The sequence below is a fragment of the Amblyomma americanum genome, chromosome 1 (genome assembly GCF_052857255.1).
Source record: "Amblyomma americanum isolate KBUSLIRL-KWMA chromosome 1, ASM5285725v1, whole genome shotgun sequence".
NCBI lineage: Eukaryota > Metazoa > Arthropoda > Arachnida > Ixodida > Ixodidae > Amblyomma > Amblyomma americanum.
The window spans coordinates 481432036-481456645 of record NC_135497.1 but is presented as its reverse complement, the minus strand read 5'-3'; the positions used below and the strand labels follow the sequence as shown (position 1 = coordinate 481456645).

The window sequence follows — 24610 nt, the reverse complement described above, 5'->3', positions numbered from 1 at the left end:
GCAGCATTGTTGCAGTTGCCTAGGAGGATGCCAGTTTGCCCGTCGCCAACTGCCATATAGCAAAGTGCTCGGCCCGTCAGAAGCAAATTCTTCACGCATTGCCCAGAGCTGTTTAATATTGCGGGAACACCTAGTCATACAAAGCCGGACATATCACAATGGGGAGTTTTGTGAGCTTCCTTCTGCACAGCATCGAATAAACCTGGGACTCCCATACTGCATGGGCACCAGCCGCAGATCTATGGTAGCAACAGTGTATCCCTCCATCCGGGTAATTCCGGAAAAGTTTGTTTTATGTACGGAGATGAAGCAGTGCTTGTTGCGAGGCAGCACATCGGCATGTACCTCTTGGTAGCCCCTACGGCACGAGTGGAATGGGGCGCGCCAGCTCCTCAGGGCGTTCCTCCTGTTCTCCACGGAGGTGTTAAAGGTGGATATTATCGCACTGAAGAGCTTGGATACCGCCATGATAGGGTCTGCTTTGGAGCAGCGGCACAGCTATGCATGTGCATAATGTACTCTGAATAAAAATGAATGCCCCTTTTGTCCAACACTGCATTTTGGCTGTAATATGAGAAGTTCACTTTCTACGAACCTTGGATACAATGAATGCAATCTGCGTCATCGTCACGTTTGTTATTAGTGGCTTGAGCATACTCTGTTCCTACCTAAAATTAGCAGGCAAAATTTTCTAGCCCTTTGTTTTCCTTTTGTTTCATGCTTATCATTTTTGCGGTCATCAAAATTAGGCTCAACCAGCTTGCCCATTTGTCCGTGTTGTTGCAGCCACCATTTAGTGTTCATTTAAATGCTTGAAAATGAGCTAGCAAACATGATTACAGTTTATAGCAAGCAGCACAGCAATCAGTTGGGTGAAAGAAAATTAATTAAGTATTCATTCTTAGTGGCCCTTAGGTCAGCTGAAACTTTCAACTGCACTAGAAGCAGTTATGGAGTGCGATCACACTTCACTCAAAACTGAGAAGCTTGCATGCATGCAGTTACACAAATAAGTACAGTAATACCAACCTATGTAAAAGGGTTCTTAGCTGTTGCAAGAGTCAAGCCAGTTGTTAGTGAGGCGCCTGGTTACGCCAAGAAGCACGCAGTGCATGTACTCCACTGTCTGCCCAAAGACCACGTTGAACTGCTTCAAGTGAGTAAGTGGCGATCGCCCCTTCTCTCCATTTACTGGTTCATTGACATCAAGATAAAACTTCATTTACCGAAGCATTCCCTTTGGTGTCCACTTGTCATTCATCGTGTCTTGCACGTGTCGCCGCCCACCTGAAATAAACAGACTAATTTTATAACTTGGCAGAAAATACAAGTGACTTGTGGATTAATAAGGGTTCAAATAATATAGCAAGGAAAATATTTATCACTGATACACTACTGTCACCAACAAACTACGGCTACCACTAGTATATATTTTTCCTGAAAATTTGCGGGCCCAAACAAACCATAATTTTTAGCAGCACATCTTCGATACTCACAGCCTCCAAAAGCTGACAGTTATATAAAAACTGTCTAACAGTCATCCCCTTCTGAAGTGAACACAAAGACATGATTGCAGTTCAGTCACAGCTCCGCACATGACGACAGTAATGGCCATTTTATTGTTCCCGTGGAAGAAGCCCAAGAACAATGACAACTGCCTGCGCGACCTAATTAGTTTGCATTTACCCAACAAACGACGCATACATGTAACGTTAAAAGTAGACGAGCCTGTACATTGCATTAGCTTTAGCACAAAATCTAAAGCTATGAGTGAAGACTAAGTAGGTCTTTCGCCATGTCGTCTCAATGCCTATGTGCCTTCATGTAGGCTATGAAGAACTGCTGAAAAGGGAATGGAGAGAAATTGCCAAAGGGTTTGCCTTTAGCAAGTTCCGAGAACTCGAAGGAATGAATGAATGGAGTTTATCTGCAACATATTTGCCCTGTGAGGGTAACAGAAGTATGAAAAGGCACTGAGTGGATTGGCTAACCTAGAAGAAAAGACTCAGATTCAGGGTAGAGTCAAATGTGCAAGGCATGAAACATTACCACAGAACCGCCCGTTATGCTGTAAACAAATTGTACATGAACTCCATATCTTCAGTTCCTCAAGACGAAATGCTTATTACACCTTTAGCGGGTTCTATGCTTTGTGTGCACTCCTGATGCGAAAGTTCTGTTGCCAGAAGATATGCAGTCTTCTTTCAAGGCAAGGGAAATAATTACTTAAAGACTTTACTTAACAACATACTCATATAAAAACAGATAGCCTAATAAATACATCAAACTTATCACAGCACTCTACCTTCGAGATGTTCTCCACAGGCGTAACACCAGGGAAAGCCAAACATTCCATTGAATTGCACCATGTTGGTAATGGCAGCACGAGCAGGAGCATCTACACAACAGCATATAGCATATACTGCTGATCTCATTGTTGTTGAAGCTTCTTCCCAGATAATACGACCCACTTTGCTCACTTCATCTACAAACTTCCTCATGAACAGGGGCATATCAGGGTGCCTTCAAACCAAAGGCCACCAACCAAGCAGTTTTTCGTCCTGAGACTGGGTGGCAGCTCGTTAACCAGAAACTGTATGGGCGACACTGATAATAAAGAGGGTGTTAAGACGGAACTTCTATATGTGTTGAAAGTTAGCGTCAGGACCATACAGTTCAGCCGATCACTGTGGCGTAGCTCCCTGCAAGTGCTCCCGCTTGTGATGTCTCTCAGGGTCGTCGTTGCTCTTTCACATCTTTCAAATTGACAATGTTCTTGTAGAGCGCAGCTTTTGTTCTTGCTATCAAAGTCCTCAGCGGCTCCTTTAAATCCATAATTAGAAAAAAATCCCCCTTCTCCTTCAGTGATCTCACATCACTATCCAGGACACAGGCAGCGCACTTCATCTTGGATGCCCCAGTCACTGGCTTGAGAAGGTTGCCACAGACGCTACAGTAAAAAAAATGGTTTGCGACTCGCTTTACCCCTGAAGCCCACAGCTTCCTAAACAAGTGTTTTGAACGCGGGAGCACATTTCCTCTATAGCCAAAAAGGCCGTCAATGAGAGCTAGCAGATCATCCAAAGCAACCGTAGTGAGCCCGTGAGCAACAACAAAGGCCATAATCGTTACAATTGCGGCTGCCTTGGATGTCGTAGAGCTAGGTAATGTTTCCAAATCTAAATCTGCAAAGCCACATGCCAGGAGCTCATTTTAATCCAACATTGCATCTAGGTTTTCGGCTTACTCACATTCACTGCCACTTGTGTCGTCATCCTCCATGTGCCCACTGTCACTCTACGAGTCGGGATGTCCTCATCAGTCAATTCGGCATAGTCATCTGAAAGTGCAGATGCGGAGCTCGATGGTGAAGGATGCCGCGGTTCATAAGCAGGTTCAACTGTACGCTCAGTCCCGGAGATGCCCTCATCGGCCACATCGGCCCTGTAGTCTGAAAGAGGTGATGCCGAGGACGACGCTGTAATCGCTGTCAAATTATTCACACTGGAGGACTGCTGCGCCAGTACACGGTCGCATTACTCCACGTGTTGAGTGTCACTCCAAGCGTGCCCTCATCAATCCTTTCAGCACTGCGCCCGTCGGAAGGAGCAGATGTCGAGAGATGGCCCTGAGCTTGCTGTCGAACTTCTGGCACTGGACGACGGCTGCGCCGGTACACGGTTGCACATTCCTGTGTGTACATGTCGTAATTGATGACCTCTTGTCCGCGGTTCAACCACTGGCTTTGCATGATGGCTGAGTTGATGCATGAGCGCATTCTGAAGGATCATCTCTTGACGCTGTCTCCCCGGCAAGAACTGATCCGCGTAGGGCCTCGGAGCGTTTTCGCTGCTTTTTCTAGTAATCCGTGGACTTCGGCGCCACGAATGCTTCATTTTTGTCAAGATAGCGCTTACGTGTCTTTTTCGTCGGAAGAAGACTCATTTTATTGCTTGTTGGCTTAATAACAAACGCAAGCGGTACTGATTGCAGCGACGACGGTATGGTAGCACAACGACGGTAACGACAAAGGAAAGAAAATACCCGTAACCACCACTGTGTCAAATTGGATTGGACTAGATGTCGGGCTTGTCTCTAGAACCGGCGGACATTGCAGATCAGATACTATGACTACTGTACTATGACGATTATGATGCGTTGGCTAAAAACTAAGCAGTTCGTTGTCCCAGACGATGAGGTTTAGGAGGATAAACGATAAACATTTATTTAGTCTACCTGTGGATCCGCGGTGTGGTTTTTGAGTCTGTGCTAGGTGGTCGGGAGCCCTTGGTCCGCGGCTATCTAGTGCCCGCTCCACGGCCTGGTGTTGGGTCTCAGCGCTGGAGCTGACCAGCAGGGTTGCCGTACCTCTTGCGATCGGAGGCTGGGGGAGCGAAACAAGTCCTTAGGAGCCGGATCCTCCGGACAGGCCCCAAAGCCCAAAATATGTGATCCAGACGAAGAACTCAGAAAGATAAGAAAAAGGAAACGGTAAATTAGTGCAAAAATCAACGTAATCGTCAAGCAGTACTTCTGTAAGGCGACACGAGCCGTATGTGGTCTTTGCTTTTCAAGGCACTAATTTTTGGTTTAAGTGATCCGGGAGTGCTCCACAACGCGGATCAAAAGGAAGCCGTGAGGCCAAATGCTTTTGACCAAGTCTGTATATGCACAACAATAAGCCATTCTTCTAGCGGAATATTCGGCACCTTTTTTTCTGCGACGCGATACAACAGAAGAGCAAGGTTTATACTATCAGCAAGAAATGAAACGCGAACAAGACAATTGAGCCATGGATAGCAAAATAAGAAGCTCTTAGCTAGGACAATCTCAATACTAGCTCAGGTTATTTTAATATCTTAGCTTCGAAGGCGCGAAGACTCTTCTTCAGAAGTGTTATTTCACGTCGCTTGTATTTGAAATCCAGGAGTTAATATGTAGGCGCTTTTGTGTTGCCACCTCAGTTTTCGTGCTCGCATTTCATTCGTTGCTGGTAGTACAAGGCTCTTCAATGGGTAGCAAGCTTAAGGAAGGCATATTACAAGGCGACAACGTAAAAACGTAGATCGAATCGCATAACTTCTAGATGTATATTTAAGCAATTATATGCCACGCTGGCTCTTTGGCGTCGCGGGATCGAATGCCGGTCGAGGCGGCTGCATTTACATGGAAGCAAAATTAAATAACGCCGGTGTGCCGTGGCGTTAAAGACCACAGGTAGTCTAACTTAATCCGAAGCCCTCCGCTACGGCGTCCTTCATACCTCGAGTTCCTTCAGGGCGTTAAACAAGTCAACTAAACCTCGCATGGATGTAATTAAATGTGGAAATCAAATAGAATCCGCGCGTGCCGATGGGAGAACTTGGGGCTCTCGGTTTCATATGGTATTGTGATTGATCATCGAGGCCAGGGTCTCGATTCCAGGCCACGGTAGCGCCATGCTAGGATAGAGGCAGAAAGCACATATACCGAATATTTCGATTGTCGAAATTAACCAGAATGGTAGTTAAGTGGCGTGGGGCAAGCTACAGCGTTGCTGCCGTTGGCCGAATACCGCTACACCTCGGAGCATGCAAGGGGATGTTTCGCACACAGTTTTCTTGAGGTCCCTAACGCCACTCCCAAGCTCTTGCTCGCGAAAAAAATTATTAAAGACGCAGCTGACTAATTAATGAATGGTCATCATAGGTGGTGTGCGGCTTATATATGAGCAAAAACTATGATGGAGCACAATTAATAGCGCTTTTGCGAGAACGTCATGCATGCAAAACTTATATAATACTACCAGCATTCTCGTTTGTCACAGGGCTATATTCGAGTCATATCCACCGTGACTGTCATGTTCTTCATGCAAGTATATGTGTGCACAATCGGGCGTGAGATGTGTGGAAAACAGGCACACTCCAGTTATGTAGCTCGGTCGTCGCGACGTGTGTATGTCTGTGTGTATGTGTGTGTGCGTACGCTCGCATGCGTTAATGCCATTGCAGGGCATGGTGGTAGGAATGCACATTTTTCTACGACTTTAATCTCAGCACAAAGCGTCAGCAGAACCTACACAGGATGAAGGTCCAGACAGTGTCTCAGCAGCTGGCGACACACTGTCAGCAAAATGCTTTCAGATGAGTGTAGGATCTGTATTCCGAGTTCGTGTTACAATAAAAAGTGTCATAATATGCCGTAGGCATCTAACAGCTGAATGTATATGGGTTGCAAGGCATGGTACGTGTCCACAGAAATGCACGCTCCATCGGTGCCTCTCCAACTAGCCACACACTATCAACAAGATGCTGTCAGATAAGTGTAGGCTACTGACGGCTGAATGGATATGGGTTGAAAGGCATGGTACGTGTCCGCAGAAATGCATGCTCCATCGGTGCCCCTCCAACTAGCCACACACTCTCAATAAGATGCTGTCAGATAAGTGTAGGCTACTGACGGCTGAATGGATATGGGTTGAAAGGCATGGTACGTGTCCGCAGAAATGCATGCTCCATCGGTGCCCCTCCAACTAGCCACACACTCTCAATAAGATGCTGTCAGATAAGTTTAGGCTACTGACGGCTGAATGGATATGGGTTGCAAAGCTCGGTACATGTGGACAGATTTGCATGCTCCATTACTCTCCAACTAGCCACACACTGTCAACAAGATGCTTTCTGATGAGTGCAGGCATCTGACAGCTCAATAATTACGGGTTGCAAGGCACGATACGTGTCCACAGAAATGCATGCTCCATCAGTGTCTCCTCGCAGGGGGCATCTGCTACATGCCAACGTTGCTGAGTGGCGCACCACGGGTTCCCGAGCATCCGCAGGAACATCCCCAGAGGGTGATGATGGTGAGCAGTGCTTCACCGCGGACCCGAGCACCCGTGCATAGCTGTGCGTGGAATCGCCGTGTCCGGGGAAAGGGGGCTCTAGTGGTTGAGCCGATGCCGAGCGTTTGGACCTTTAAGGCCCCTCGGCGGAGGCAACACACCATTTTCGCCCCAGCTTCCTGTAGACGGCACCTCCGGGAAATCGGCAGTTGCCTTTCTGTCCTCCCCTCTATCTTTCACTTTCCTATCTTCTTTCACACAACTCTCTTGTCTGCTATTCATCTCTTAGATTTCTCTTATTTCCTGCTGGCGAGGATAAACCTTGTGTGACCAACTACCCTGAGTTGCGTCATATTTGGTTATAGTTGAGGTGTACAGCTCGTGTGAGCAGGACTTGCGATTTCCTGTCCCGTCCCCTTGTTGGGCTCCGTGGTGGGCGGCTGTCATCGTGGCCGAACATAGCACATATTTTATGGCTCCCCTCTCCATCAAAACGATTGGCCTGAAAAACGAGTGCGGAGCGACGTAACTGCAGAATTACTTTAAAAAACAAAAAACTTTTCCCTGGGTATCATGTCGTACATAGTGGAGGTCAAGATCAACCGGCTAGGAAAATATCTCCTTTCATAGTTAAAAAAATCTCTGACATACCCTGGGCATTGGCTACAAGGTGACGAAGCTAGCCAGTGGCGACCTAACCCTCCAAATCCAAGTCAAAGTACAATACTCCAAACTCCCAACCATAGTGTCCTTTGGAGACATTCCTGTATCCATAACTACACATCGATCACTAAACACAGTGAAAGGAGTAATATCCGAACACGATTTCCTAAACCTCTGAAGAGATTTTGGAGGGTCTGAAAGACCAGAACTTCACCAAAGTCCATCGCAACAAAATCCGAATAGACAAAAAAAAATACCACCAATACCACCAAAACACATAGTCCTGACCTTTGCCTCCAGCCAACTCCTCGAATCCATAGAAGTAGGGTATCTTAGAATAACTATAAGGCCATGCATTCCAAATCCCAGACGATGCTTCAGATGTCACAGATTCGGCCATGGCTCTTGGAGCTGTAGCGGCCGCCAAACATGTGCCAACTGTTCGTCGAATGACCATCAATCTGTGGACTGTAACGCTCCACCGTTGTGCGCGAACTGGAAAGGGGATCACTCCGCGTACTCGAGGTCGTGTCTGACCTGGAAGAGAGTCAAGGATATAATAACCATAAAAACAAAGGAAAACATAACACAACAAGAAGCACGGAAATGGCTCCCCTAAGCTTTCTAGTTCACAGCATGAAAAAATTTCACCGATGTTGTGCACAGGGGCGGCACACCACTCCGGGCTTTGGCAACTGCCCAAGCAAAGCCTGAGGAAAAGCCACCCCGCTCCCGGCAGACGCAGCGAAGGCTGCCCTGTAACCTCTGAAAAAGGGCCCGCCGGGCATTCAGTCGGCCGTCCGCAATGCTTCCCCCAGCCGAGAGAATCCCACAAACCGCACACCCGCGGCTCGTCCGCGGGCCTCCAGAGCCTCTAGTGAGGCGATGGACACAACACAGAACTTTCCTCCGCTGCAGCGGCGGTACAGCCCTCTTGAACGAAAAAGAAAAGAGAAGGCCCCAGTATTGGCACCCCCCCCCCTCCCAAAAACCGGTATCTTAGGTTTTTAACTACACTCCCAGAAATCATCCAACATGGTGTTCCTTATACAGAGGAACTGCCGAGGACTATTAAATATACTACAATGACAAAAGCTTTTAAACACACTGACCCTGGTGGCGTTATACTTACAGGCGACAAACTTCGGTCCTAGACAAAAATAATGTTTTAAACAGGTATAATGCCTTTCGGTGGGGACCAAGAACAAGGGAGTAAGCTGTCTGGAGGTGCTGATATTGTTATCCAGACTGGTGTTGCAACCCGTGAGACCAAACTTAAAACCAATTACGAAGGCGTCGCAGTCAAGATCCTTCATTTTAAAACAATCACAATATGTACCATAAATCTTGCGCCGCACTTTACAGTAGCACTTAATGATTTAGAAACCCTTTTAGAACAGCTACCAGACCCATATCTGCTAGTTGGTGATTTTAATGCCCACTCCGGTTTTTGGGGAAGTGCACACACTGATGCAAGACGTCGTATTTTAGAAGAAATTTATTCGAAGTAAAAATGTTTGTCTCATGAACACCAGCAAAGATATATACTGCTCTCCGAGCGTGGGAAAAAAGAGTTGCATAATTTGTCTTTTACTTCACCCTCAGTTTTTAGCGATTTTAAATGCGATGTCATCGACAACCCATATGACAGCAATCACTTCCCTGTACTAAAGCTTAACATGTGCACCGCAAGCCATGCCAATGAAACCATGACGTTGGAAGTTACATTTAGCCGACTGGGCACTGTTTAGAGAAAAGGCCAGCATAGATAAAATAGTTTCGGATAATATCAGCACAGACGAATTAAATGAATGTATTACAATCTCTGTTTTAACCGCTGCACGCCTAGCAATTCCTCGGCCGTCTAGAGCAGTAAAACAGAATCACAAAATTTTGATATACACAAGAATGACGAGAGGCGAAAAAGAAATCACAATAAGAATCAGTCTTTATTTTTTAATATTTTATATACGTACAGTATATCATACAGAAGGAGGTCCCGAAGTCAAAGACCTGCTAAACAAATATACATCGTGTAAAACATTTAACAGCTGCGACAGGTCAGATGAATATGAGAAATTGAATATATACATATCGGGTAGAACATAAAGGAGATACATGGGAGAGAAATAAACGCTATGAAATAGCTATTACAAAAGACCAGCGAAACATGCTGAATTATATATCATACTGAATTATAACGAAGGTTAGGAGACAGTGCAAAATACATCTAAGAAGAAAAGGAATCGAATTCATCACAATGAGGGCTCTTAGCTAAGAACTGCTCGTTTAAAGTGTGCTTTAAAGTTGAAGATTGAATGAGCATTCTTTAGTTCTAATGGTATAGTGTTCCAGATAGCAACTGACGAGAAGTGAATTGCCTGTTTCCCGTAATTGGTGCGTACTTTAGGCAGCACAATATTATTGAGTGCAAACCGGGTTATGTTGTCGTTTACAATATAACACGGTGGTATGAGAGGAAGAGAAATTATATTGTTGACAAGTTTGTACATGAGAATGCCAAGAGAGTATCTAACCAGCTGTGATCCGGAGAGGATGTTATGATCCTGAAGAATAAATGCTGCATCGATGTAATAAGAACTATAGGTAAGTATACGAATGGCTTGATTTTGAATTATCTGTAATGATTTAAGATGAGTAGCATATGTGGTTCCCCAGCATACTATACAGTAACTGATGTGTGGGTGTATAAATGCGTAATATAAGGATATTAATGTGGTGTTAGAAAAGTATGGACGGGCTTTAATAAGGATTCTCAAACCGTATGCCATTTTCTTCTTTATATTGGTTATGTGCTTATGATACTTTAGATTACTGTCCAAATACACTCCCAGAAATAATGCGAAATCGCTAGCCTCTATGAGATGACCAATTGAGACAGGAGGAATGGAAAGTGACTGGCTTTGATGCGAGCTGAAAACAACAAACTTCGTTTTACTGGAATCGATGGTCAAACTGTGTTGATTGCACCAAGATAAAAGGTTAAAGAAATTTGCATCGAGTTGGAACCGTGATGATGCACTCGTAGCCAAAGCTATGGAATGAGCTGCAGTAGTTTATGGTATCTAGAGCATATTAGGGTATCTAGAGCATAGCTGAAGAATTTTCCGTAGGTACCCAACGCAGGAGAATTTCATAAACTTCAAAAATTCCACTGCAGACGCCCGATATATTCGTCGTAATGAAGAAAAAACTTCATGGCAAGGTTACGTGTCCTCTATAAACAGCTAAACCACATCAAAACAATGGTAGGAGATGGTAAAAAAGATAAATGGCAGCTACTCCCCATTCACAAATCTATTTCTCTCTGACCTGGTATACAGACAAATATAGAAGAGGTGAATATTTTTCTGCAGTCTCCAGTTCATCTCAATACACAGATTTATTCCTCAAATAGAAAAACAGCTGAAAAACAAAGGCTGCCGACGAGTGGCGGTATAAATGAATCCAGTATAATAATTTACTTACAGTTCAAGAAATTAATAAAGTACAGTCCGCCGGTAAGCAAACTGCACCTGGTCCTGACGAAATACATTAGAAAATGTTAGCTCATCTCTCTGAACCGGCTATAGAGGCATTTTTAAGATTTTCTAACAAAGCTTGGGTGTCGGGAAAAATTACCCGAAGCCTGGAAGAAGGCCATTGTTCCATTTTTAAAGCCAGAAAAACCACGTACCCTTCCTAGCAGCTATAGGCTCATAGCCCTAACTAGCTGTCTAGCGAAATCCTTTGAAAGTGTAGTGAATATCAGACTAACATTCGTGTTAGAAGACCGGGAGCTTCTGGATGTCCACCAATGTGGCTTTAAAAAACCGTGCTTTAACATGGTTTGTCTTGAAAATACTGTCCGTGAATCTTTTGTACACAGACAACGCTGTCTTGCTGTCTTCTTCGATTTAGAATGCATTAGACACAACATGTAGGTTTCTGATTATTCAGGATCTGGCTGAACTGTGCATCCGCGGCAGGATGTTGAACTGCCTTAAAGACTTTTTGTCTAACGACTCATTTCATGTCTGCCTAGGCCCTTTCGAGGAATTTTATTCGAGAAAATTGAGAACCTCGAGGATATATTTTGAGCACAACAGTCTTTGTAGTCAAAATGAATTCTATCAGGAAAATAATCCAAGGTCCGTTATATACTCTGTCTATGCAGACGATCTCGAAATACATTGCACACCCTCCAACACGTCACTAGGCGAACGACAAATACAACAATAAATAAAGTGGCAACATCGACACAGAGAAATGGCTTCAGTTTTTCTCCAGAGAAATCACTGGCCATTCTTAGATCACTCATACGAGGCATTCAGATAGATCCCACACTACACCTGAACGAAATAGAGTTTCCCGTGAAAAATGAACATAAATTTCTAGGTATAACATTTGACTGAAAGCTCACTTTCCTGCCTCATATACACGCTTTGAAAAGGAAGGCCCCTCGATCGCTGAACATACTCAAAGCGCTGCCGAGAAAACACTGGGTACCAATAGGACATGTTACTTACAAATTATGGTTAAAGAATACAGCGCGAAACGACAAGGACAAACGAAGAAGTGCACAGGACTGGCGCTGACTACCAACACATTTATTCAGAGAAAAGAACAGCTTTTATAATGCCATCCAAAACCCACGTCACCAAACAAAACGGCAGTCGTGGGAAAACTATCTAACACAGATACAATATGAATACAATATGAAAGTAGCATATAATATGAAAGTAGCAGCACATCGAGGCGACGCAACGTCAGCCCCGAACCCAAAACTAGAGGACCAGGAAGAGGCATAAGATACCAGCATACAAAAGGAAGAGTTAGCGAATTTTTTACACCCTCGCAGCACGAGGCAAATGACACAACCAAGGAACAAACAACCAAAACAAAGACAAAAACGACAACATAGTCACCGCAAAACTCTGTCAAAAGTCGAAGCAAAGCAGAGTCAAGGGACGGACGGTTTAACAAAACAAAACGCTGCGCTAAAGCTGAGTCAAGCACTCAAAGCCATACAGAGTGATAGCAAAGTTAAAAAGTTCTAAAGAACAAGACCTAATCCAATTGGCATGCAAAACAGAGACGTAATTACAGTGGACCTAGAAAACTGGACTCCTTGTCAAAGTAAAATTGAAGGCGTGCTGACGCACTAGTCTCCTGCTTTGGCGATCATCCGTGCCTCAATAATGACGCTGTAAATTTCGGTCCTCGCACGTGCTCTGATAACCGTGCGCGTGTAGAATGGTTCCCACCCTTTGCAAGTCTTGCGATGGTCGTCCAGGTTTCCGGCGGTGTTCAAGCAATCTCTCGTTGACGCACCTGCCGGTTTGCCTATAATATACACGCTTCCACACTTCCAAGGTATCTCGTAGATGACACATGTAGCGCAATGCGTGAATGAATCTACATGTCTTAGAGGGCAAACCTTTTTTTCTTTTGCTTTGACAGCAGGGTACACACTCGTGACAGTTTGCACGGGCTGAGAATACAAGATTAACATTGTTCCTTTTCGCAACCTTGATTAAGGTATGGGACAGCTTGTGCAGATAAGGGATTGCGGCCAGGGGAGGCCGTTTTTCCTGTTCTAGTTTGCCTGCATATTTGCTTTGCGCTTAAAATTTCTGGAGAAGGGTCTTTCAAACGCCACGCACCAGTGCTGGTGAGTAGCCAGCAATGTAAAGACGTTGGACTGGTTTCTCAACGCTGCTCTGCATCGTATGGGGACAGATTTTCGTGAGCGCTGCCTGGATGACAGAAGAAACAATGCCTGGCTTAATCAGTTTCGAGTGACCGCCGTCATGCGGAAGATCCTTCTTAGAGCGAGGGTTGTACGTCCAACATAGGTAAATTAGTGTAAAGATAAACAACAGGTCCAAAAACTGCACAGCCTTGTCTCTCGGAAGTTCACAGTTAAAGTTGAGTCCCCCAGAATTGGATTTTAAAAGGGCGACAATCTCAGAAGTAGCACGGTCAGCAGAAGCAGGCGGGGAACTTTTGAGGACAATCAGAAAATGCACCATTTCGGAAATCGCAGCGCCGCGAAAAAACCTAGCGGGCGCGCGACGCATTATGGGAAAAGTGAGCGAGCGCCGACCGACCGGCCATCTTTCCTGTCTCCTGCGTTTGCATAGCTGTGGTGTGTGTGTGTGTGTGTGTGTGTGTGTGTGTGTGTGTGTGTGTGTGTGTGTGTGTGTGTGTGTGTGTGTGTGTGTGTGTGTGTGTGTGTGTGTGTGTGTGTGTGTGTGTGTGTGTGTGTGTGTGTGTGTGTGTGTGTGTGTGTGTGTGTGTGTGTGTGTGTGTGTGTGTACTTCGTTTGGTTTGAGATTTCGTGTATTTTTTGGTGGTGGGCGGTTGCAGGTGCGCAATATTAAGTGTTACGTGCCTGTTGGTCACTTAGTGACCGCAGCCACTACTACTACTGCACGCGATGTCGTCGAAGTGCCGAGGCGGCGGTCAGACTTGTTGTGTGCCTGGTTGCGACAACAACACGCTGAGAGACAAGAACGTTTCATTTCATGCGTTCCCTGCAAATGAAAAAGAAAAAAGGAGTGGGTGAGAAGAATCAACCGCCAGGGAAGTGCTGGTCGCTTCTCTTTGTGGCAACCTTCTAAGCACCGCTGGATATGCGGAGCCCACTTCAACGCAAGTGAATGCCGTGGTTATGTGGACCGGCTGCCAACAATTTTCCCCCATAAAGTCATCAATCAACTATCTCCTTCCTTTAATACCGGTAAGTATATATATTCAGACGGTTATTGCATATTATCGTAACTTCCAAATCCTTTCCAGTCGCGAAACGCAAGAAGACGAGCTCCAAAACTGCCTCTGCCAGCCCGGTGCTCCTTCTGAACGAGTTGGAGATCGGCTGCGTAGTTGACATGCCCCAATGCGATCAAAGTAAGCGACGCTTTAACTGTGCCATCTTTTTTCTGATGCTTCGGCTTTGTGTGTACGCATTTTCATGAAAGCGTTTTGTACGCAGAGAGCGACGCAGTTTCCAAGGAGCCCACCCAGCTGACCTTCAGTGCACCGGCTTCGCCTCGCACGGAAACGGAAGGTTAGTGGTGGTTAAAAATTGTCGCTTTCTTCATTCCACTATGAAAACTAATTTTTCGCTTTTAACGGGCACCTATCGCGCCCACTGATACCGGGGTCCACGGGTGTTGTGACAACCGGTATATTAATAGCGAGCGGCTTCTTCTTCCAGTGAAAACTGACAAAACTTTTTCCCGCGAAGCCAGTTTTCCGCGAGCTTTTGCAGCTAGCCATGGGACGTCTGCATGATAGGTTGCATGTTAGGAGTGGCAGAACCTCATGTGTTCTGTGACATAAATGTCATCAGTGATTTCTACCGTGCATATGTTAATACTTCAGCGAGTTTTATGATAAACGCGGTACCTCTTCCACCAGTGCACGCATTTTGAAACTTACCCATTTCATTTCTTTTTCCTCGACATTATTCCCTTCACCCCAGCTTGGAGAAATGTCACAAAAGTCAGGCTATCCAAATGTAGTGCAAATTTGGCGGACCTGCTGGGTGCATGAAACCTAGTATTTATGTATTTTGGTTCACTACGGATACGGTCATGAAGCATGATTGGCAATTCCACACCAGTACGCTGGTAGCACAAGCTTCAACTTCATCGAACTGCATGCTCAGGAGGGGAAGCAAACAGCTCATGAGGTTTAGAAGTATAACTGGATAGTATTGATCTGGGCTTGCTGGTTGGTAAGCTGCTTGCACAGGTGGATCAGTGGAGTGAAAGAGAGTTGGGCTGTATGGCTTCGTCATCCTGGTTCTTTGTTGTCTGTATATCAATGTAAGCCGAGAGCAAAAGGTTCAGAACACCCATTGTAGGTTGAAGTGACTATTTCAAAACCTGAAATCTGCATTAAAGCAGGGCCCAACTGTTCGGAAATCATTAAACAGTTCATTTTTTTAGGTGCCGACCACTCATACTCCATGGGGCCTCCAGACGCAGCATCTGCTGCCGCACTAAGAAAAGTCGCCCACCTTCTCGAACTCTGCAAAAAACTCGAGCATGAAGATAGCTTGCTCCGCAAAGACAAATCTGAGCTCCAGAAAGAGGTCGAGGATCTGAAGTCTCAGTTGCACGATGTGAAAGTTGAGGCACTCAAAGAGAAACTAAAACTAAAAGATTGTGTCTCCAAAGTTCACGATTTCGTTTCAGATGAAAAACGACTCGTGTTTTATACGGGCTTCAACTCCTTCAAAAAATTTGATGCGTTCGTTGAACATGTTGAATGCATGTACCAGGCACTGAAAACGGGTGCTGGCAGGCCACCAGCACTGACAATGAAAGAACAGCTTATTGCAGTGCTTTGCAGGCTCAGAGTTGGCTTGCTAGAGCAGGATTTGGCATATCGCCTGAAAGTGTCTGTGGCGACCGTGAGTGCTATGTACTCATTTTGGGTTAATTTTTCGTATGAAATGCTAATCCAGGTACCAATGTGGCCATCACGTAACACAGTGTACCTGTTCATGCCAGACAATTTTAAAGAATTGTACCCATCTACACGCATTGTACTGGACTGCACAGAAATTTTTATCGAGAACCCGTCTGACTACAAAACACAAAGGGACACTTTCAGCTCGTATAAAGGACATAAAACCGCAAAAGGGCTCATTGGCATCACTCCAAACGGCTTCGTTTCTTTCGTGTCTTATCTTGCTCCTGGAAGACTTTCTGATCGAGAAATCACAAGACACAGTGGCCTGTATGAGTTGCTCGAGGAAGGGGACAGTGTAATGGTGGATAGAGGATTCCTCATTGAAGATGACCTTCGTCAGCTTGGAGCCAAATTAAACACGCCACCCATGTTGAATGGCCGCACGCAGTTGTCACTGGCAGATGAGTTAGCAAGACGGCAGATAGCCAGTTTGCGAATCCATGTTGAGCGTGTCATCAGGGAAGTTAAAAACTTCAGGATACTCCGTGCTGTCTTTCCTAATGTTATGGCAGAGAAGCTGAACAAGATATGGAAAATTTGTTATTGTCTCAATAATTTCTTGCATGAGTCCGTTCTAAACCGATGAGCGATGGTGGCATTTTTAATGTTTTGTATGTTGTGCATGGCCTACTGTACCGCAGGGGTGCTCAAACGTTTTTTTTCTCAGTTGAAGAAAGACCAACTTTATTTGGCTTAAATGCAGTCGGCTTCTAACAAGTTTCATTTATGTTTTGGCCAGCTTCGGTCACGGAGCCTGTCTTGGAAAGATTTGCTTTATGGGGGTTTAACGTCCCAAAGCGACTGAGGCTATGAGGGACCCCGTAGAGAAGGGCTAGGAGATTTCGACCACCTGGGGTTCTTTAACATGCACTGACATTGCACAGTACATGGGCCTGTAGAATTTTGCCTCCATCGAAATTCGACCGCTGCGGCTGAGACTTCAAAAGGTGCTGGCCGACATATTTAAAAGGGGTACGCAAACTGCACAGCACCTGAACAAATACTTCAATTCAGTTATGACTGGCTGTATAGTAAGATAGCAGTAAGCAGCTACAGCATTAGTCCCAAAATACTTGGCTAAGGCGGATGAATACATGCATAAACATAGGTGCTTGGGGAATCTAGGAAGTGCTCCAAGAAACCAGAGAGTTCCACAAAACGCAATTTGAGAATCCCTGCTGCAGTGCAAGGCATTGAACTTGCGTTAAAGTACACTACTTCATGCACAGCAGACTAGAGCAGCATTTCTTGCTCTGCTGAAGTCTGATGTCACTGTACAGGCTACATAGGGCTGCAATGTCTTATTTCTGTGTCAGTGTTGTGCAAATGATTTGAGCATAGAATGTGGCAGTATTATATCCGAGTCATGACTTGAAACCAAATCACCAGTCTCATTGCTGAACTACACAGACAAGATGGAAAGTTATTGTTTGTAGCCATTGTCTTTTCTACCACAGATTGTCTCTCCTAACTTTTTGGAATGAAATCTGTAAAGTGAATTTCACTTTGTCATTTTTACATGTGTTAGTGATGTGCTCCTATTTTTCTAAAAATTGTGATATGTATATGTATTGTATATTTGTATATGTGTGTACTGTATATGTAAAAAATTTGATATGTATGCGAGTATTTAATGCCAATGAAATTTCAGAGCTTTATTACCAACTCTTACGTAATGTCCTGCATGGAACCCTTGAGAACGAACTTATATGAATCAATGCTATCGCACTCAATATCAGCTGCAGTACTCTAGATGCGGCAGGTTTGAGCTTGGTCGTCAAAAGCAGTGCGAGCCCAGTGCTGCTCGGAACTTGTGCATTAACCCATCAGAGCAGAGTTCAAAGTATGCTGAATGTGCACTTTGGGCGCTCTGTATGACTAAATATTGATATACTGTAAAGCATAAGCCTTCGTTGGTTCACTCCACGTATGATACAAGTCGTATTGAGTGACAGAGTACCTACACTACGCAGAACACACTTGTCATTTTGCAAAGATTTTGCTTGCAACTTTCAATGTAGTTTCCTTACAGAGACCAATGTGAGGTCACTATCATCATCAAGTATAGTAAATGTTGAAGTATGTAGCTGCCCAGGTTCCTGGGACTAAGAGTGCATTATGTATGTGTTCAATGACAGGGCAGCAAGACGTGTGGTGCTTGACATTTACTTTTTACACACCGATTAGTTGCTAGTTGCACACACATTTAAATAGGTGGTGGCAACACATGCACATGGTCATAATGATATTACACAGAAAAACACTTTCTTCATTTCTTCATAGAGACTAATGCCATACAATATATTTAAAAACCAAATATATGTAAGTATGAACACATGCCAAAGCATCCAAGAAAGTACATGAGTCCAAGCATCTTTGTCCTGCAGAGCAATGTAACTGAAATAAGTCATTGAAATTCACACACAAGCACAGTGCTCTTGGTAGTTCTGGTAACATTCCAGAAGACATTGCAGCATTTTGGAAATCCAAAGCGAGCTGTCAAAAGTGATCCTCTGAAAAGTGCAGTCTGTGCCATTATCAACCACAAAATCACACCAGGAGAGTCCAGTCAAAACTATTTGCCCCTGGACCTGGTAAACGTACTTGTGCGTTGGTTTAAGAACTCCATTCTTCAGGTAGGATGCCGTATTCACAGCATTTTCTAATTCATCACCCCGTTCCTTGGCAGCTGAGGGGGTCTTAACTTCAAGGAGACCGAAATCTCCTCCCTCCTCTACAACACGGTCAAGCGTTGCACCAAGAACAGGGACACCAGGGTTGACACACAACCCACAACAGTAACTCCTAACTGGCACTGTTCTCTTCCCTATGTAACGCTGCACGGCTGCATCTTCATTCCTTAAACCATCAGCCATGTATTTGGTCTGCATCTGGCTAGACCCGAACAGCCTCTTGAAAAACTTCTCGTCAGCTGGCTTCTGCCGTGACACCACATCTCCGAAGTGTGAAGCAGTCAGGCGCTTGGATCTCTCAAAGTTCCATGTTGTAGAGCCGCTTTGCATCCTAGTCGCTTGCTCAAGGGCCCATGAGTCTTCTAAAGTAAGCTCACAGGAGCCGAACTTGTACATAGTTGGCACATGCTCAACCCACAGGGATTGCACCGGTAACCCGATTGGCATCTGGCTAAGAGCCTCCTCGTGAAGTGTTCTTTTCACTGGTACGGGCAGAAAGTGGTTGTCCTACAGCGTCTTGCATAGCATGTCGTTTGGAATATTTTTCTGTGTCTGATGCATTCTCTTAATATGGTCTTCTGTCACTCTCAGAGAAACTGTGGTTTCTTGAGTAAGATGCCTGCCAGCTTTCATTGACACATGTTTCACAAAACGTAGTTGTGAGAACTCGCTTGTGTGCACGTTGGCCTTCTTAGCCCCAGTACCCCATGCTCTGGGTTTGTCTGTACACGACTGCGTGTCTCGCACGTAGGCTGCCCCAGAGCGCTTCAGGTCTAGTACAAACAATAATAATGCAACTACATGTTTACAAACACTTGCAGCTCCAGCCCGGCAGTTGCAGGTTCCTTCAACCACAGTTCCATTTGACGCGAGCACAGCAGCGGTGTTATATGATTTTGCCAAAGAGAACGATGCCTCCACGGTTGCTTTAACAAACGTAGACCTGTCAGCCTTGCAAATAAGAACATTTTGAACCTTCTCTTATTTAAACATCCTGTATCCGCTGACAGTATGTTTCTATGTTTCTGAGCACCATGTGCATTCTGATGTGCCAAGATTTCTTGCTCTCAGAACCCATCCGGCACGTCTTTTAACTGCTTTGTCCATGGTCCTTTCGGTAACCTTTCTTGAAGAGGAATTGCATTATAAATGGTTCGTAGTGGTACCTGCACCATGGGTATAAGCAAGTGTCAAAATGTTTTCCTTGGCACTCTACATATAAACAGAGCATGCAAGCATACACATCTGATCATGGGACCACCAATGCGATCTTGAAATAAAAGAGTATTTATAAATTGTTTTGTTTAATTGTGGCAAGCATGCTTGAAAAGCAACGCTGAACCCGTTTCGTTTACTACGCGCGGCTGTGAAGGATGTTGCACATGGACGGGCTCGGTAAACATCTAGCTAACTTAAAACTGTGAGGCGCCCTAGAGCAAAGTACTGGCGCGTCCATGTTTTTCAGGTTAGTCAAAACATCCGCCCCAGGTTTTTTTTTCGACCGCGTTCGCGTTACTTGTAGCCACCGAGGCACGTTCATATTTTGGCTGCGTCTATCTGCACTCCATGGTAGTAAGACATGGAGACCGCGACCGAGATGGTATGAGCTGTCAAACTCGTTGAATATGGCACAAACAGAAACTGCTATCTGTATCGAGATGCTATGCTCAGCTACACAGAATGTAACAGTGCTAATACAAGAGCTTGGTTCTGCTTCGTACTTGCTGCCCGCTATTCAAACAACACTACAGACAAGAAAATGCGCTGGCACAAGCTAAGCGCCAACTCAACTACTTCCTTCTTGCAAGGTGTACGTTATTAACGTATGCTCTGTCCGTTTCTTTCGACCATATACTTGTTTCAGAGTCGTCCGTAGAATAAATATAGATTAAATAGCACGCTGTAACCAAAAGACTGAATGGGCAGTGCTCGATAACGACGTATTTTGCTAAAATACAGCGCATACATTCTCGCAAGAGGGTGTCGCACTGTTGCAACAAACATGAATGTACTGTACGCTACGTACTACGCCTGCCGCCGGGACAGCCGCACAAACTTGGAAGGTTCGCGACGGGCGACCAGTAAATAAATGCACTGTTAGCGCGTGCTCACCAGCAAAACACACCTGCTAGCCGTAGGATCGCGCTCATGCCTTCTGCAGCATAGATATATAAAACGCCGACAACGGTGTTGCTATGCAACGCAAGCTGCGAGCGCGCGACACTGGCACATGTGTGCGCTTCTCCTGCGTTCACGTGCGAAAATACTCGCTTCGCGCTCGTAGCGTCGCCTGCATAACCACAGAAAAGTTTACGGCAATGTAAAGATCACTTGTGCGGTGCAAATATGCAACAAAAGTATTACTAGCGCTCCAAAAAACGTTTTTTTTTTACCTGCTGTTGCGCGGCGTCCATAGCGTACCACTTCTCCGGCGGATCCTGCCCGGCAACCTCGCTCACAATTCCCAGCCTGCTTTGCGGCGGTCGCGTAGGGGGCGCGCGCAACTTTCCGAAATGGTTCATTGTCCTCAAACCGGAAGACCAAACGGACCACAGCGCTCTGGAGAACCTGGCTAATGCGGTTATCGGCGGCGGCCAGGTAGATGTCACACAGCACAGGCGCGATTGACGACCCGACGCATATGCCATTCTTTTGCACGCAGTACTGACCGGTGTGCTAAACAACAGTAGATTCAAGATAGAACTCGAGAAGCGAAGGAAATTGTCGCTCCTCACACCCGAGCTGTTCTGGAAACGTACTTCACCTGACATTTGGATCAGATCGCGCACCGCTGCGTACAGACCACCGTGCGGAACGAAATAAAACAATTCTTCAATGTCAATTCTGAAGCCAGTCGTAGCGTCTGTACTGCCTTTGAGTCGCTGTATCACCTCTGACAAGCTCCTTACCAGAAAAGGGTCATCTATAGGCTAGCCGTCCAAGTGGCGCTGTAGCTAGTAACCAACTTCAGCTTGCCACGTACCTTTTTCCGAGATGATGGTCGTCAGAGGGCAGTCCAGCTTATGGGTTTTGCCTGTGAAGAAGACTTCCAAGAAACAGTCTGTTTGAAAGTCAATTGGAATAAGCCTTGTTCTTTACAACTATTTAACTTTTCTATGACTCTGTATGGCTTTGAGCGGTTGACTCAGCTTTAGCCTAGCATTTTGTTTTGTTTTGTTAAGCGTTTCGCCACTTGACTCTGCTTTGCTTCCACTTTTGACAGAGTTTTGCGGTGACCATGTTGTTGTTTTCGTCTTTGTTTTGGTTGTTTGTTCTTTGTTTCTGTGATTTGCCTCGTGCTTCTAGGTCACAAAAAAGCCGCAAATTCTTCCTGTTGTATAATGGTATCTTACGGCTCTTCCTGGTTCTCTAGTTTTGGGTTCGGGGTTGACGTTGCGTCGCCTCGATGCGCTGCTACTTTGATATTGTGTGCAACGATGCGGATCTATGCTAGATAGTTTTCCCATGACTGCTGTTTTATTTGGTCACGAGGGTTTTGGATGACATTATAAAAGCTCTTCTTTTCTCTGAATAAATGTGTTGGTAGTCAGCGCCAGTCCTGTGCACTTCTTCGTTTGTCCTTGTCTTTTCGCGCTGCATTCTTTAACCATGATCACTGACCAGCAAGACCAAACAGCCACTTTAGTTCTTACAAATTTACCGCTCTGTAGTGCGCTGTACCCTGGATTATGGATGTATAGTGTATGGGTCAGCGAGACCATCGTATCTTAAACGACTGGATCTAGTGCATAATTCAGGTTTGCATCTCTCCACTGGTGCATATATGATATCACCTATAAACAGTCTGCATGTAGAAACCAACGAACCAGCACTTACAAACAGAACAACCATGCCCACAGTCTCGTACAATCTAAAAATCCGTACACTTCATAAGCATCTATGTTACCCATGTCTGCGAAGTGCCTTTCTAGAACGCTCTTTAACAACAAGGCACAAGCTACCCGGCCTCTCCTCTTGCCATTTGAAGAGATGTGCCAGAATCTCGGCATACTAGACTTATTGCTAAGCATTGCTGGAAGGCGAGGTCCACTGCTGCCTTAGTCCAATGTCCCTGAATTTGTGATTTCACTCTTACACAGTTCCGTAAAAAGAACACATTCCGCAACAACATAAAATAAAAGAATTCCTTACACTTGAGGAAAAGTACAGTACTTTCACAGTTTGTTATGCAGTTGGTTCAAACACAGATGCTTCAGTTGGAAGCGCAGTGGTACTTGTGAATTGGAATAAAATATTAAGACTTCCACAGTGTGCTGCCATCTCCACGGCTGAAGGTTACGCCATTTGTGTAGCCATAGACAAAACAATAAATGAGAACCTCGCCAACAGTTTATATACATAGACTAGCTAAGTGTGCTTACAGCCCTTCATTCTAGAAATGCAATAACTCCGCTGCTTGGTGACCTGATACACAACATTACAACAGCCATAGCTCAAGGACAAAATATAAGACTGCTGCGTACCAAGTCATGCCGGCGTAAAAGACAACGAAAGAGCAGATTTTTGTGCTGCTCAAGCTTGTGGCAAGCAAATAAAAAGGTAAATATTCCCTATAAAGATTGCAGGAACTAACTACTTTGTAATGCAAGCAAAAAAATAGCAGTCCGCTTGGAACAGCGAAGTAAATAAAAAACACCTAAAAACCAGTTATAGGTGAATAGAAGTCTTATATGCATCAGATACGTTTCAAGGAAGTCCTTATCTGCCGTCTCCGTATAGGCGACACGCACATTACACACAACTTTCTGCTAACTAAAAAAGACAAACCAGTTTTTACATTGGTGATGAACTTACAATAAATCACATTTTAATTTCTTGTTCGAAACTGGAAAAGTTACGGAAAAAGTGCTTTTCTCTGTTTTATAACCAATGCATCCCTTTTCACCCAACACTGCCCTTGGTTGATAATACAATTGGGGACATGTCTTACGTTTTTAGATTTTTAACAGAAGCTGGTTTTTAAAAAAATATAACTCATCACCCAATGCTTTACCTGATGCACCTCAGCGACTTTCTCATTCCTCAGGAAGAAGTTGCGGTTTTTATTTGATGGGTTGGGGGCCTCCAGGTACTCGCCCAGCCAAGGATGGCTGCTGAGGTTACTCGACCTCCTTTGAAGATTTTAATGTTAGTCATATATAAATCTTGTTTCGGCTCTCAATACTAGTTAGGAGGAATTAACCTTTCAAGATTTCCGCACCAATATATTTTCATATATTTGCAAAATTCTGCAGAAAACGATTTTCTTAGACCTAGAGCTTGGCGCACGATAGCCTTAGATGCTTATGTGCCATTAAACCCAACGCAACAACACTCCATCAGTGTTTCGGCAGCTGGCGACACACTGTCAACAAGATGCTTTCAGATGAGTGTAGGCTACTGACGGCTGAATGATTACAGTTTCCAATGCATGCGTCGTGTCCGCAAATTTGCATGCTCCATTAGTGTCTCTCCAACTAGCCACACATTGTCAACAAGATGCTTTCAGATGAGTGTAGGTGTCTGATGGCTGAATGAATACGGGTTGTAAGGCACGGTACGTGTCCACAGATTTGCATGCTCCACCACTGTCTCTCCAACCAGTCACACATTGTAAACAAAATGCCTTCAGATGAGTGTTGGCTTCTCTCAGCTGAATGAAGACAGGTTGCAAGGCATGATACCCCAGAGAATGACTGCCGTCATCACTGTCTCATTACGTATCCACACCTAGTCGCGAAGCACTTTCAGATGAGTGCAGCCTTCTGATGGCTGAATGAAGGCACCCTCACATGACATTTATGGTTGCTAAAGAGCTCATAAAACATTCTGTGTGCTCCAGAGTATGGAACGCTGCAGCCAGTTGTCAGCAACTGAGAGGAGTTTTTTTGGAGTTGTCGCGCACATTCACTACGCCCGCACAAACACAGTGACCCCTGCATAAAGC

At 45.0% G+C, this 24610-nt stretch overlaps 1 pseudogene; it reads right to left on the bottom strand.

Moving 5' to 3' along the window:
• Positions 1-1045: 1045 nt before the first annotated feature.
• Positions 1046-3225, bottom strand: LOC144126943 (uncharacterized; annotated as a pseudogene).
• Positions 3226-24610: the final 21385 nt, after the last annotated feature.